Consider the following 15,788-nt stretch of genomic DNA (forward strand, 5'->3'; position numbering starts at 1 on the left):
TAGACAAACGCCTCTTTCATCCTCCTCGCCAAAGGTGATAGAATCTTCACCCTTTGGCCTCTTCCGCTTCTGCGTCTCTCCGGTTCCGACAAATTTAGATTTTGTCTTTAACCTCCGGAGTGATTTGACCTCCTAAAATTGTAAGGATCGGTGATCGAGTAGCATCAATCACCTCCTTGCCTTTCTTAGACTTCGGAGCCTCCTTCGATCGTTCTGAACTAACCGAACGATCCCTTTTAGGGGCAGCCTCGCGTGGCTCACGTGGCTCCTCCCTTCTTCTGCTAACAAAATTGGACAAATGTCCCTAAGATATTAATCTCTCAATATCTGCTTTTAGATGACGACAGTCATTAGTATAATGACCATAGTCCTTGTGGAATCGGCAATATTTTTCTCGATCCTGCTGCTCTCCAGGCTTCAAAGGAATTTTAGGCGGCCACTTCAAAATATTTCGCCTTTTGATGATATTCAGAATATCAGCCCGAGGAGCATTCAATGGAGTGTACTCACTTTTACCGGGAGATCTCTGGCCGCCGGCCTGAGGTTTTCCAACCCGATCGCGAACATTCTTCTTTGGCTTCTGCTTTTGCTCAGGAGCCTTCTATTCCTTAGTGGAGGCTTTGTTGTCTCCCTGGTGCACATCTAAGATCTCCATGACTTCAGCCTGCTTTTGGCATCTCTATATCAATTCAGCATAAGTTGCAGGCATATCCTGTAGTAATAACTCCAAAAGTCTTCGGTTGGTGAGTCCAGTGAATAGAGCAGTTTTAGCTACTTGCTCATCCAAATTCTCTATCTCCATCGTTACTCTGTTGAATCTTTTCAGGTACTCTCTGATCGATTCACTCTTTCCTTGTCTGATGGTAAACAAGGTTTCTTCGGTTTTCTTGACCTGGATTCCACTTTGGAAACGCCCTATGAATTTGCACGCCAACTCATCAAAGTTTACGATCCTTCCAGATGGGAGGTTTGAAAACCACTTTTGTGCTGCTCCAGTTAAAGATGAACCAAAAACCCTGCAAAGAATTTCATCAGAATTACCTGCAACTGCCATGGTGTGTTGATAATAGCCAATGTTGGGCCGTAGGATCTCCGGAGCCATCGAATGTAGAAAAGGTAGGCAAACGGAAGTTGTGGGGAAACTGATATTCCACAATTGGCTCGGCAAAGGGGGTCTTCCGAATAACTGAATAAATATCCTCAGTTATCCTTCCCCTAGCCAACTACCCTAGTTTTTGATTGATGTTGGCCAATTCCTGACCAATATGAGTTGAGTGATCTTCAGCATTATGATCATGACCTCGAACAACACGATCATCACAAGCTATTCGATCATCACGAACGGCCCGTCCATCATGAACATTCCGCTCATCACAAACTGCTCGATCATCACGAACGGTTCGTCTAACAGTCGGCGAGTGAGTCCTCACCCCTGTATCCAACCTTGTATTTGAGTCGGTTGTACTTTCCTGTGGTCTGTCAAACCGATCGTCCCGCCTAGGTTGATCGTCAATCCTCCTAGGCCCTCGGTCACCTTCACGGAAGTTTTGACCGATATTCCGATCCTTTGCCAATCTTTGATCACGTGGCAATGCACGCCTCCCTGAATCGCGATGATCAGGCTCTTGTGGTAATACCACTCGTCTGGTGAGCACGCGGAGTGGTTGACTCACCTCCAAAAGTTGAATCTTTACCTGATTCAATTGATCTTGGAATGTTTCTGGAGGATCATGTCCTCCCTGACCACCACCTACCTCAAGAGGTGGTAGACTTCTCTGGGGAATATCTGGGTTATTCTCCCCAAGAATTTGAACACCGGTATCGCGTTGTACGGCGGCTGCTGCCGATCTAGTCACCATGGATTTACAAGTCTTTCCCACAGACGGTGCCAAATCATGCGTTCAAAATCTGCTCAGCCCTTAGATCTCCTTGTGATGATCTGCAAAACGAAAGCGTCAGACATGGCCCGACCACAGGGGTCGGGAGTCCACCTTCGAAGGCTAAGTCAGTTGATGAACTTAATCACAAACGGCTCTGCTAGAAGCATAGAGCTAAAGAAAAATGGGGAAAGTGATCTAGATCGTAAGCCTCTGATAGTTTACGTCTACCAGTGTGTATGTGGATCTGAGTCCTCCTCACCTCGTAGGTAAGTAAGGTTTATATAGAGTGTACCTTTGAATCTCCTTCGTTGGATGCACTCGAGCCTTCTTCGGGTAGTCGTTGGATCTTAACAGTTAGATCTGTTAAGCGATAGACTTCTACTAGTTTGAACTAGTAGAGGACTCCTGAGATAACCTCCAGGTTATTCGATGATTATACCTTCGATAATGATAAGTGACAGCCGCCAATTTGTGCCTGCCGTCATTAGGGTAATTAACCTAATCCATAAGTCGGATTAGGGCGTGCTTGTAGCTGATTTAGTTTTCTTCCTCAGCAAGCTATCTTCTGGATCCGGTTCGCTAGGAAGCGAGTCTATTCCCTCCGTCTCGACCGGGGTCGAGGATCAAACCGAGTATGAACCCGGTTTGATCATAATTCCTCTGTATCACATACAAAGTTGTGGGATAGTGAACGTCGAACTCCCCCTCCACAACAACATGGGCTATGTCTCCTTGTACCATGGGTGGGCTAGCTACATAACTATCCCCTGGGCTTCCAATCAATTTTGGAAATATCTCCACAGCTCCATGGAAAATCCTATGGCCCCATGGAACCCATAATAATCTCCACTTAGCTATAGGGTTTTGAAAACCTTAGTTTTGGCCTAGAGGGTCTTGTGACTTGTTAAGCTACAAAAGGAGTGAAACATCCTATAGAGATCAAAGGAATGTTTCATCAATGCCCGAGTGAGTGTTTAATTTGCAGTGTGTTCACAAGTACATGGACTAGGTCATGTAGGGGTTGGATGGGAATTGTTCATTCTTCACCAAAAGCAATGAAGAGAATCAAACACCGAATGTGAATGGCTCCAAGGATATAAGAAATCAAATTTAGGACATAATACTTGCTTAGGTGATGGTCCCTTGCCAACTCGACTAGCCCCTTGAGGTTTCTCAATATTGACTCCAGGATGAATTGTCTCACATTTGATCAAGTGTATAATGGAAAGAAGCATCACTAAAGATTAAAGGGCATTGAAGGGATTTTAACTCAAGTTAAATTACACAGAATCCTTATAGATGAAAATTTCTATCAAAATAAATAGGATCATAATGAAATAAATTTATAATTTAATCACATATCATAAATTCGAAGCATGCTTACTAGATGAAAACTGTATTTTCTCCCTCACACCACTTTTGTCATGCAAAATGAAAAAAAATAGTGCGTCTCATACGTTCTTTATTCATTTCTTTATCACGTTTATTGCGAGAAATAATATCTCCTTTTCATGCTTGTATTTATACCTACTCCTTTGATTAATATTTTTGTATTCTTCCGACTTACACTCCTGTTGTAGTGCTTTTTATCTCCTTAGTTTAGTTAATCAAGAATCTCCTTTTTTCCTCTTATTTACTTTCCGCTTCAAAGATGCCAAACAAGACACTAAAAGAGCAAGCTGCCAAGTTTAAACAAGACCTCTATGATCAGGTTCTTCATCTCTATACATCTTCGAGGGACATTTATAAATTGCATCTAAACATTTCATTCTGTGTATCACCAAGCCCAAAATGAGAAATGCTGAAGTTCTCTAGCTTGAATCACTGTGGGATTGCTAAAGTAAATAATAGTAGACAAACCCACCTCTCTTTCTGGAGATTTTTTCATGCTAATTCGGGAATTATGTTTAATCTATCATAAATTGATGTTCGGCCTATATTGATTGGAATGACCTGTGAAGTGAAACATACATACATGCATTTCCTAGTTTGACTATTGTGTGCATTTGTTTAAAACTGATAAATGAATTTTGTAGGGGTGCCTTGATATATCCTTTGCTCTGGAAGAACGGTGGTACGGTGAGAATCCCAAGTGTCTTGAGAATAGGATTAACACGTCCTTCAACAATTCTGCACAATGTGTGGTCGAAGCTGAGAAGGCATTGTTAGTTAACAAACTTAGAATCTGAGACAGATTAATACGTTCTTACGATTTACACATGCATCAATAATCAATGATGACAATAACTTGAATAATTTCACATATATCTCTTTGCAGGAAGAAGCAGCCGATCGATTTCGAAAAGCTAGAAAGTAGAATAGGAGAGGTCTGGAAAGCTAATGATAGGTAAATTATAGAATTAGGGTTTTCAGCATGGGTCCTTAATGGCCAAGTTGTCAGCTGCAGACACTCACTCTTGCATTACATTTAGTATTCCTGCATGCAATTATCTACTTATACTCGCTGAGAGGAGAGTTATTTGTTACAGTAATGGAGCTAAAAAGGTGCAAGAACTATGTGACATTATCAAAATCTGCTGCCGCGAAAGAAATGCAGCGGGGTAAGTATCTTCCTTTAACTTCTTGATTAGCTAAGCTTCTTTTCTCCTTCTCCTTCTCCTTCTCCTTCTCCTTCTCCTTCTCCTTCTCCTTCTCCTTAATTGGCACAGCTATAACTGGGTTGGCAACTTCGACTTTGCAATACAAAGTCATCTTCCTTCTCGACCTCAACTTACCTAAACAGTGGACACAAAAATTGGGTTTTCTCTTTTTCTTCATTAATTCTTTTGTCCCTTTTAAATAATTCCAGATGTCTGAGTGCTTTACAAGAACTGAAGACTGAACAGACAACTTTGCAAGGGCAGCTCCGTACTTACTTTGAGGTTTCTTGTTATCTTCATTTTTATGTTCGTACTATCTTATTTTTGGTTAACGGTGTTCATGGCTATGAGGTCTGTTTTGATTCGTTTGTGTGTTTATTTGTATTACAGCTACTAGAACGAGCTAATGCAGATGATAGTTCATCCAGCTCAGATGATCAGAAGGAATGAATCACAATGTTGTTGACTGGAACAAGTAAATGCTGTACGTTGTCTCCAAGGTGGATGATCCCCAAGAATGTGACTGCAACATTTGCCATGTCCATCAGCAGCAGCTGACATCAAAGCTATAACCTATAGATATTACTCTTAACTAGCTAGCTACTAATTACAGTATTGCTTAAATTATACAATCCATTACTTGGATATTTTAGACCTGATAAAGTATTTGTGTTTGAAAGCACTTGTTTATATTTTAAACCAAAGACAAAAGGGCGCACTAGCTTATATTCATAATTAATTACTAGCGTCTTTAATTGTGAAACAGAATTGTTCTTGGTAAGTAGTAATTATAAAACATGGTTTCAGCCAGATTATTTATACAAGGGCTTAACATAGGTAAGTAAATTATCTGCCTCTAGTTGTGGCATTGAACGTTGAATGGAACATTACGTGAATGTCATTGCCATAAAGTTGATATTTTAACCTAGGGATTCATCTTCCCAAGGGCGGTGGAGATTTATGATACATTAAGGGGTCTCAGAACAAACATGGGAAGGAAAATGCTACTAATGAAATCCTTGCTTGAGTTATAAGCAAATGAAAACAAGGGAAACTGTAATACAAGACCTAGATCCCTAACCTAATAGCTATGTTGCACGCCCCAAGCCCGATGAGTCAAACACAAATATGCTATATGGTCCCTCCAAGTGGACAGCTTTGGACTAGAATCTGAAACATCGGAGAATCCTGGAGGAGGCCTTACTGATATGGCTGTAGTAGAATCAGAGAGGAGGAAGGGTTCAGCCTGACATGACAGGCTTGGAAAGATAGCATAGCCACTAGTAGATTTGCAATCATTAGGGCAACTGGCCCAATCAACATAAAAAATGCCATAAAGAATTCGGAGGTCGCCGATAAATAAAAATGTCATTAGAAGATGTTCCTTTTAAATAGCTATTAGGGTTTATTAATATAATTATTTCCCAAGGATAAAACTGGAAAATCACTTTTAGGACAGTTATAAAATATAGAGTTATATGTTTTGGTAACCACCGCATAAGTGAGTTTGATTGCATTATGTGAGATTTCCAGAGAAAGACAGCTCCCTCACTCTCTCTCTCCCTCTCTCCAAGAAAACACAGGAAGGAGATTTCTTTAGAGGATTTTTCTTCCCCTTGCTTTGGATCTCTATACCATCATTTCACATGGCATTTGGGTTGTGGAATTTATTCCCTCTCCTCCTGATTGTGGAGTCAAACCGGTGATGGGATTGTGGAGGAACGATGATGTGGATCCAAATTAATTCCGTTGCAGATATTCTATATTTGGGAAAGCGAATCCAGGTAAGGATATTTCTCCTTTGTATTTCATACATAGATATATATACTATTTTACCAACATTGGCATCAGAGCCATGGTTCCCACGGTTCGTAGTTCCTCCCTATTGTTTGTGATTTCTTGAATGGATCCAATGGGAGGATCAAGGGTTATAGAAACCCGTGGAGAATCCAAAGTTTAATAGGAAACCCATGGGAGAATTGAGAGGGTTTTAGAAACCCTAATTTTTTTGGTTCGGATCCAAGTGGGAGGATCTTTTGATTTCCCTTATGTAAAAATTGCATGAATTGATGATCCATGATGATTTTTGTTTTGTTCAATGTTTATTGGATTTTTCCCATGCATATTTTTGGATGAATTTTTTGGAGAAAATCATTTTTTTCGGTTCTATGGAACTTAAATTCGTTCAAAGGGAAAAGATGTTCCTTTGGTCACTGAGGACCAGACGGACTCCCAGACGGTGAGCTGTCTCAAAATCTATCTCAAACAGATAGTCAGATGGCGATTTGTCTCAAAGTCCGTCTGATCACAATGGACTACACGGAATGTCCGTCTAGGTAGATGGACTCCCAGACAGCGAGCCGTCTCAAAATCCGTCTCAGATGGATTGTCAAACAACAATTCATCTCAGAATCCGTCTGAGAGTTTGTCCAGTTCTGAATGTGTTTCTAACTTACTAGACACCAGTGGCCCGACAATCTGCGTGATGTTTGGGCATTGAGGGCCTAATGGGGCCTAGTGGGAGCTAGTGAGGTAGAAGCTTTCTGTGTGAATCACCTCATAGCATAAACATGATTGTATGTTTTATTTTATTAAAACTATTTTAATTATGGGTCTTTTAATCATGTTTCTAGCACAAAATGAAACTAGTGTAATAGTCTATGTGGGTTTGCATGAGAATTTGATTGAATGTTTGTTAGCATCTCTAATGGTTTAAATGTTTATCCCATAGGTTGATTATTGAGAATTTGATTGAATTTGATTGAATGTTTGTTAGCATCTCTTATGGTTTAAATGCTTATCCCATATTCAATCTTAACCATAATTCTTATGTTTTCTTCATGAAACTATGATCATACTCTTGATATGATTTGTCTAGCATTATAGATGCATCTTCATGATTATACATACCCTTGATTTATTGTGTTAATCTACTAGAATAAGATCTCAACATCTTTAGTTCTTCTCTTGAATTCATAGCTTGTTTTCATTGAAAACTATGATTTTACCAAATTAGGAAGTTTGATTCTAAATTAGTAAGTATTGGTTTTTATAGTTGTTTGATGTCTAATTTATGCTAGTTAGTCTTAGATTACAGTGTTAGACATTCTCTCCAAGTTTCGTAGCATTCCGGATCTTGTAGAATAGGTTTCGGATAAAAAAATCAATTTTTGGATGCGTACTGTTCACTGGGTCGACTGCTTTGGTCGACTGACCAATCGATCCAGCTAGTCTTCCCAGCATGATAGCATGGGATTTCTTTTGTCCGTTTTGATTCATTTGATGCTTATTCTTTTAGGATTGCTTCCTAATGATTGTATGATGCTTATCTAGGGTTTGTTTGCTAACTTTGGATCCATTCTCATGTTCATCCGGAATATCTTCGAATCTGTTTAATGTAAGGACATTTGTTACCATATTAACATAAAATGCGTGAATCTTAGTTTTTAAATTGGAAACACTTAGATTGCTACTGATATTGTAGTTTCTAATTATGATATGAATGCTGTAAGTACAGTAGGATCTTACTTTTATATTTCCTTTATGTACTTGATCATGTATGGACACTTACTCATGTATGTTGCTTATTCAACTGATCTTGTCTTTATGTATTCTTTCATATGATGTGATATCAGTTGTGCACGTTATGAATGAATTGGGATTGTGATTGATTAGGTATGATTTGGGATTGGGTAATGTCCTTTTGACATTTCTGTCCTTGGACATCAGTGAGAATAGTATGGGATATTTCCGATGGTGCCCTTTGACGCTTTCCCAGATTATTGGTTGTTATACCTAGGGCTGTCTAGCAGTGTATGCTAGGATGTCCCTGTTATATTAGACCCGATTATGAATGGTATTGAGACCGAACGACCCGTGGTAGCAATGGGGATTTTTGGGCGCTCAAGACCAGTAGCCAATCCGTGAAGGGACATGAGAGCTTCCTGTTGCTTATATCTCAAAGTATTACGCAAGTGTATGTATCACAATCAAGTAATAAATGATAAGTAAAGTATCGATCCCACTGAGAATTCTATCCTTAACTTTCAATGTAAAAGTAAAACTGATTTAAACAAGATTAACAAGATTGATTTGTGATTGACTAACTAAATAACCAAATGATAGGTAATTAAACTAAAGAACTAAAATGGAGATTGAGCAATAGAAGGAAGTTATTGATTGAAAAGAGTGTTGGGAATCAAGTTTCCCTTCCCCTGAATTTTATAATGCAAATACTAAAGTAATACTACAACCCCAAAATATATCAAGAACCTGGAATGAATGGCAATATGGTATTTTCCAATACACATATGCTTAGCATCCTAATTCAACATCTGCATATTCCTATGAAGAATTGAAATTTGAATGCAATTTAAACCGAATCCCAATCATGGCAATGTGAGGTAATTGGGTATTCCTACCCAACCTACTAATTAACACAAAATAATTAAAGATTATGCTAACTCACACAATTCAACAAGCATCTAGACTGCATTAGCTTTCCAGTTAACTCAATCATAGCAATCATTCATGAAAGATTCATCAAGAACCGAAACTAATCAATATATATCATGCTGAATTCATTGACAAAATGTTGTATTGCAGTAAAAATAAAGAACACATGATAGTTACATCTCAAAATTCAGGTTTAGGTACTACTATCATCCCAACACAACACAAGTTTAGCCCATAACAGACATTAAAAACACAGCAGCAGTTATAGTTAACATTAAGCTAGAAGATGAGAAGATAAAGTTATAAAAATGAAAAGAAACTAAAGCTTCAATGCTTCCACAAGAGCTCCAGCCTTCTTCTCCAGTAGATCATCTTCTCCAACAGATTCTTCCCTTGCTTTTGCACGAGTGAGTTCTGCCTCCCCTTGCTTCAGCCATGTCCTCTATTCGTTAGCCGTGTATTCCAATGTCCCTCCTCCTCTTGCCTCTCTTCTCTTTCTTCCATAAATGCATTCAATCATTAGGTTAGAATATGGCCATAGGATTAGAACTTTCCTCCTCAAATCAAGGGTTGAGAACAATCATGCATTTACAAGAGTAATGCCCTCTTAAGTTAGCCCCATCTGGTCATTTCCACTTGAATTGGATCTAAGAATATTTTGCTCCATACTGCTGCAACAAACTCTACAGCAAAGTTAGAGGACAGATTTTTCTCCTATATATTATGGCTCTTCACCTACATTTTTCAAGAGAAAGAGAAACAATCAAATTCATCCACAAATCTGAAGAGCAAATCATGTAAGAGTCACAATAATGCCCTATACAAGATGCAACATGTTAAGACTCAATAAGACAACATCTAATGAATACTAACACTAAAACAAAGATAAAATACTCCTAAACCAAGCCATCTCAAGTATAAAGTTACCAATCTTAACTCTATTTCATAGAGTTATCACACCCCCAAACTTAAGACATTGCTTGACCTCGAGCAATAAAGACAAATGAAAACACCAACTAACTACTATGAAAGCATTAAGAGATCAAAAGAAAAGAAAAGCAAATAACTTGGCCTAATCATGCAATAGGATGGGTGTCAGACAGAAGTTGCCTCTCAATCTTTTTCTAATTTTTTCGATCCAACTCGTCTGGCCAATAACTCTTAGATGTCATACTTTACTCATCAGGATGCTCTCAAGTGTGTGTGTGAAAGTTAAGAATCTTGCCCCAGATTACCCTAGTCCAGCTGAATCATGGTCCTCAAGTTTAGTTCATTGATCTAATATGTTGACCAAATGATTACCTCTCCACTAATTAGGGACCCATATCCTTTTACACCCCCAAGAACTTATTTCATACTATTCTAAGCATTTTACCCCCAAACTTATTCTTTATGAACCTTTTTTTTTTTTTTTTAACTGTTGTTGTCATCCTGCTTTTTTACGCGAATATCGCTCATTTGTGATGTAGATACCCGATTACTCAACAAGATCACAAACAATAGTGCCTTTGCATGCTCATATTCCGGGCCACTATTGACGTCAAAAATACACATGGGTTAGCAGCCCAAATCAGTAGAGCATTATTCTTTCTTTTTTTCTTTCTTTTTTATTTTTTTTTTTTTTATTTTTTTTTAAATTTTTTTTATCAATATATATGTGCTCATATTCCAGGCCACTGTTGACGTAAAAAATACACATGGGTTACATGCATATTCCTTGTTACTAGGTGGCCCAAAATAGCGGAGCATTATTCTTGTGGGGTAAGGGAGGGGGTCAAACCTCAGCCAACTTACAATGCACAAAAATTCCTGGAAACACCCAAATGGGGACCCCTAATGTGTAAGTCTCAAGGTTCTCATTCAGCCAATTCTAAAAATCCTAAACTCTCACATTGATCCAACTTTTCCCAGGTTCTCCAGAGCTTGAAACATCACTTGGTGCATCAATACTATGACATCACAGAAATGAGTAAATGCAGACATCAGATCATTATAGCAGACTTGTGCTAAGATCTCCAACAAAATCTGATTAAGAGGCATTGACATTCTCATTCATTAACAACCATCCAAATTACATGACAAGCCAGATTGACTACACAACATTTTCAAAACAAATATGTACAAACAAGATGACAAGATAACATAAGCAAGCATAGTACCCCCAAACTAAAGAGCAGCAATGTCCTCACAGCGAAAGAAAGGAAAAGAAAGTAAGGTAATGAAAAAGAAAAACAAAATAAAAGAAGAAAGAGAACAGGACTTCCCTGAACAAGCTAGGCCGCATCATCATCATCAGCTGCATCAGTTTCATCTTCATCATCCTCATCTACATCATCTGGAATGTAGTTCCCTTCTGGACCCCAAGGATTAGCAAAGAGTTGGGTGGGAAAAGCGGGGAAAGATTGGAACCTGGTGCTATTCATCCTTAAATTAGACTCAAGGGCGCGGTCATGGGCAGCCACATAATGCAAATAATCAGTGAAGATGTCACTAGTGATTTGATGTTCCAACATCATGTGAAATTGGGTGACTTCCATTTAACTGAGGCGCTGTTCTAGTTGAGTGTAAATAGAGGGTGAAGCTCCAAGGGTGGAGGAAGTGGGTGGAATGGCTGTGGCAGCAGTAGGAGGTGGTGCACTGGAGGGGGGAGCTGGACCAGGAGTAAGCATGCGAGTGATACTGAAGTGTGTAATGGCACCTTTGTTAGGTGCATGGACATCAAAAGCCTTCGCATGAACATGGTTAGCCAAACACAAAGCAATAATTAAAGATGGAAAGGCTAAACTACCACCCTACCTAGCAGCACAAGCACAAATGGCCTCATGAATGCGGTAACCCACATTAATCCGACGCCCCTCCAAAATAGAGTGGAGGACCAAAGATCTATCCATTGAAACAGTCTGGATATGCATGGAGGGCATTAAGCGGGTCTGTAAGATATGGTACCATATTTTGGCCGCTGGTTGCAAGGATTGGCGGGCGATAGTTAATGCACCTTGGGGGGACAATGACCAATCTGTGCCAGGAGAACATAAAGCAGGGAGAATGTTATACAAGGCAATGGGGCCTGCCGAAGCAAGATGGGCATTGTGCTCATCCTCCACATTTTCCAAACCATAAAAGGCATTAAGGGTTGGACCGTCTATAGGGATCTGAACCCCCGAACATACTTCGGTCTAGAGATGGGGCAGTGATATTGGCAAAAAATTCTTAGACAAGGGAAGGGATGTAGGCACCAGGATGGGTGCAAAATTGTTCCCAATGATGCCCAGCTATGATGGATGGGATGAATGGAAAGGGTTGTGCCTCAGTGGGTTTTAATTTGAACCCCTTCTCCTGAAGAAAATTCTTGGTGGAAATGGATGTGAAGAGGGCCTCAGCCATGGGAGAGTCAAAATAAGGGGTGACCATTGAAGCATTAGAACTAGGGTTGGATTTGCTCTTCTTCTTAGGAGCCATTTCTAAGGGAATGCACAAGGCTGGCCCCTAACAACCAATATTGAACTCAAACACACAACAACCACAAAAAAATTCAAAATAGGGAACGAACGAAAGGGTAGAGTGAGAACACTTAGCGGTGTCAGAGAAATGGTGTTGTGGGGTGTTGTAGCTGTGATGGCAAGCAACTTGAGCAACCCAAATAAACAAGCCAACTAGAACCGTTGCAGTAGGGAGGAACCTCAGAGACGGAAATCGTAGTGGGAGTGTGGGCGGATGTTAGGGGTTTGGTTGGGTAGGCACGAAGGGTTACTCATGCTGCAGAATGTGGGCAAGGGTAAGTGATAGTGCGCAGATGGAGGTATCGTCGTGGTTGAGCAAAGAAGAGGAAGAAGTGAGAGTGCAGAGACGATGGTGAATCGGTTAGGATTGGGGTTTTTCGGTGGGTTGTGGTGTTAAATTGGGTTTGGGTTAGTTTTGGTTTAAATTGGGTTGAGTCAGTATGGGTCAACAATGGTTTAGGAGAGGTTTAGAAGTGTAGAAACGATCACATGTAATTTTCATCAGAGAATGTAAGACCCGTAGCTGAGGATCAAAACTTTGTTGCAGCAAAGCTATGACAAAGATAGTGAAATCTGCTGGGTACTGAAACATGCTCTGTTCAACAGTTTGGTTTATTGCCAAATTTGGCAAAACAACCACTCAATCTCTTTTTGTTCCCCACACTCCTTGCACATCAAAAATACATGTCAGCAAGTCATCTATTAGTTTTACATCACAAATTGTAAACTACCCAAGACTTTATTAAACACCTAATGAACTAATAGCAAACAACTAAACTAAAAATAATGAAATCTGGGTGACCTCCCTTCTTTTTAAGCATCTTGAAGGATGATTGAAGATTTGTCCCGCTCCAATGGTGCAACCCAATAATGCTTGATCCACTGCCCATTGACTAGAAATTTCCTGTTAGAGATGCCCTCTTGCAACTCCACTGCTCCATGTGGAAATACTGTCATTATTGGAAATGGACTTGACCATTTGGATCTCAGCTTTCTTGGAAATAGTTTGAGTCTGGAGTTGAACAGCAGAACTTGCTGGCTTGGTTCAAATACCCTATGCAAAGTAGAGCTTGGCATTCTCATATGCTTGAAGCCTGAACTCATCAAGTTGATGGAGTTGTAGCATTCTCTTTTCACTAGCCAAAGTAGATTCAAAATTGAATTTCTTAATTGCCCAGTATGCCTTATGCTCTAAGTCCAATGGTAGATGGCAAGCCTTTCCAAACACAAGTTGATATGGTGACATTCCAAAGGGGGATTTGTAAGCAGTTCGGTAAGCCCAAAGGGAGTCATCTAACCTTATAGACCAATCCTTCCTTGTAGGGCGACTGTTTTTCTCCAAAATCAACTTGATTTGCCTATTAGAAACTTCAGCTTGACCATTTGTTTGGGGATGATAGCTTGAGGCAACCTTATGACGAACTCCATACTTAGACAATAAAGCTCCAAGATATTTGTTGCAAAAATGTGAACCTTCATCACTGATTATGGCTCTTGGAGTACCAAATCTAGTGAAGATGTTCTTTTTCATGAATTCAATAACCACCTTGGCATCATTAGTTGGACAAGCAACAGCCTCCACCCACTTGGATACATAGTCCACTGCTACTAAGATGTAAAGAATGCCATATGAAGGAATAAAAGGCCCCATGAAATCAATTCCCCAAACATCAAACAACTATACTTCCAAGATATTGGATAAGGGCATTTCATTCCTTTTAGAGATGTTTCCCACTCTTTGACATCTGTCACATTTTTGAATGAATTGATAGGCATCTTTGAACATACTTGGCCAATAAAACCCCGATTGCAAGACCTTTGAAGCAGTCCTATCACCTTGATAATACCCACCATATGGGGAGTCATGGCATTGCCTCAACACATCCTCTACTTCTACCTCAGGGATACAATGCCTCAATATTTGATTTGCACATAGCTTGAATAAAAATGGTTCATCCCAAAAATACCTTTTAACCTCATGTAAAAACTTCTTCTTTTGTTGAGTGGTCATCATAGAAGGTAGAAGTCCGATGGCTAAATAATTAGCAAAATCAGCATACCAAGGTGTTTGTGAAAGGGAGATAGCAAAGAGTTGTTCATCAGGGAAGACTTCTTTAATTTCAAATTCAGCTGCCTAGTTTGGATTTTCCAACCTAGACAAATGATCAGCCACTTGATTTTCAGTCCCCTTCCTATCTTTTATCTCCAAATTAAACTCTTGAAGCAATATGATCCATCTAATCAGCCTTGGTTTAGCATCCTTCTTTTGTATCAAATATTTGATGGCTGAATGATCTGTGAACACAATGACCTTTGCCCCCACTAGATAAGTTCTAAATTTGTCAAATGCAAACACAACTGCCAAGAGTTCTTTTTCAATGACAGTATAATTCAATTGTGCTCCCGATAGGGTCCGACTAGCATAATAGACTGAATGGAATACCTTATTCTTGCGCTGTCCCAAAACTGTGCCTATAGCCCAATCACTAGCATCACACATAACTTCAAAGGGAATAGACCAATCCGGTGCCACGATGATGGGTGTAGAGATTAGCTTCTTCTTCAACTCTAAAATGCTGTCATACATGCTTCATCAAAGCTGAACTGACTTTCTTTTTCAAGCAAGCTACACAATGGTTTAGATATTTGCAAAAACTATTTTATGAACCTTCTATAAAACCCAGCATGGCCAAGAAAACTTCTAATCCCTTTCACACTTGATGGTGGTGGTAATTTTTCTATAATGGCAACCTTGGCTTTATCAACTTCTAGACCATGTTTGGAAACCTTATGTCCAAGAACAATCCCTTCTTTAACTATAAAATGACATTTTTCTCATCTGAGGACTAAATTGGTTTCCTCACATCTTTGTAGAACTTTTGCCAAGTGAGTGAGGCATTCAACATATGTTTCTCCAAAAACTGAAAAATCATCCATAAACACCTCAACAAATTGTTCCACCATATCAATGAAAATGGCCATCATACACCTTTGGAAAGTGGCTGGTGCATTACATAAACCAAAAGGCATTCTTCTAAAGGCAAAGGTACCATAAGGGCAAGTGAAAGTGGATTTATGTTGATCTTCAAGAGCAATGGCTATTTGATTGTAACCTGAGTATCCATCTAAGAAGCAATAATACTCTTTTCCAGCCAATCTATCAAGCATTCGATCAATGAAGAGCAGAGGGAAATGATCTTTCCTTGTAGCCTTTTTGAGCTTTCTATAGTCCATACATATTCTCCACCCACTCACTACCCTTGTAGGTATTAGCTCCTTGTTATCATTCTCCGCAACTGTCATCCCTCATTTCTTGGGGACACATTGTATTGGATTCACCCACTTGCTTTCTG

This window comes from Hakea prostrata, chromosome 3 (genome assembly GCF_041222555.1).
Source record: "Hakea prostrata isolate BN-2017 chromosome 3, UWA_Hpros_2, whole genome shotgun sequence".
NCBI classification, from domain to species: domain Eukaryota; kingdom Viridiplantae; phylum Streptophyta; class Magnoliopsida; order Proteales; family Proteaceae; genus Hakea; species Hakea prostrata.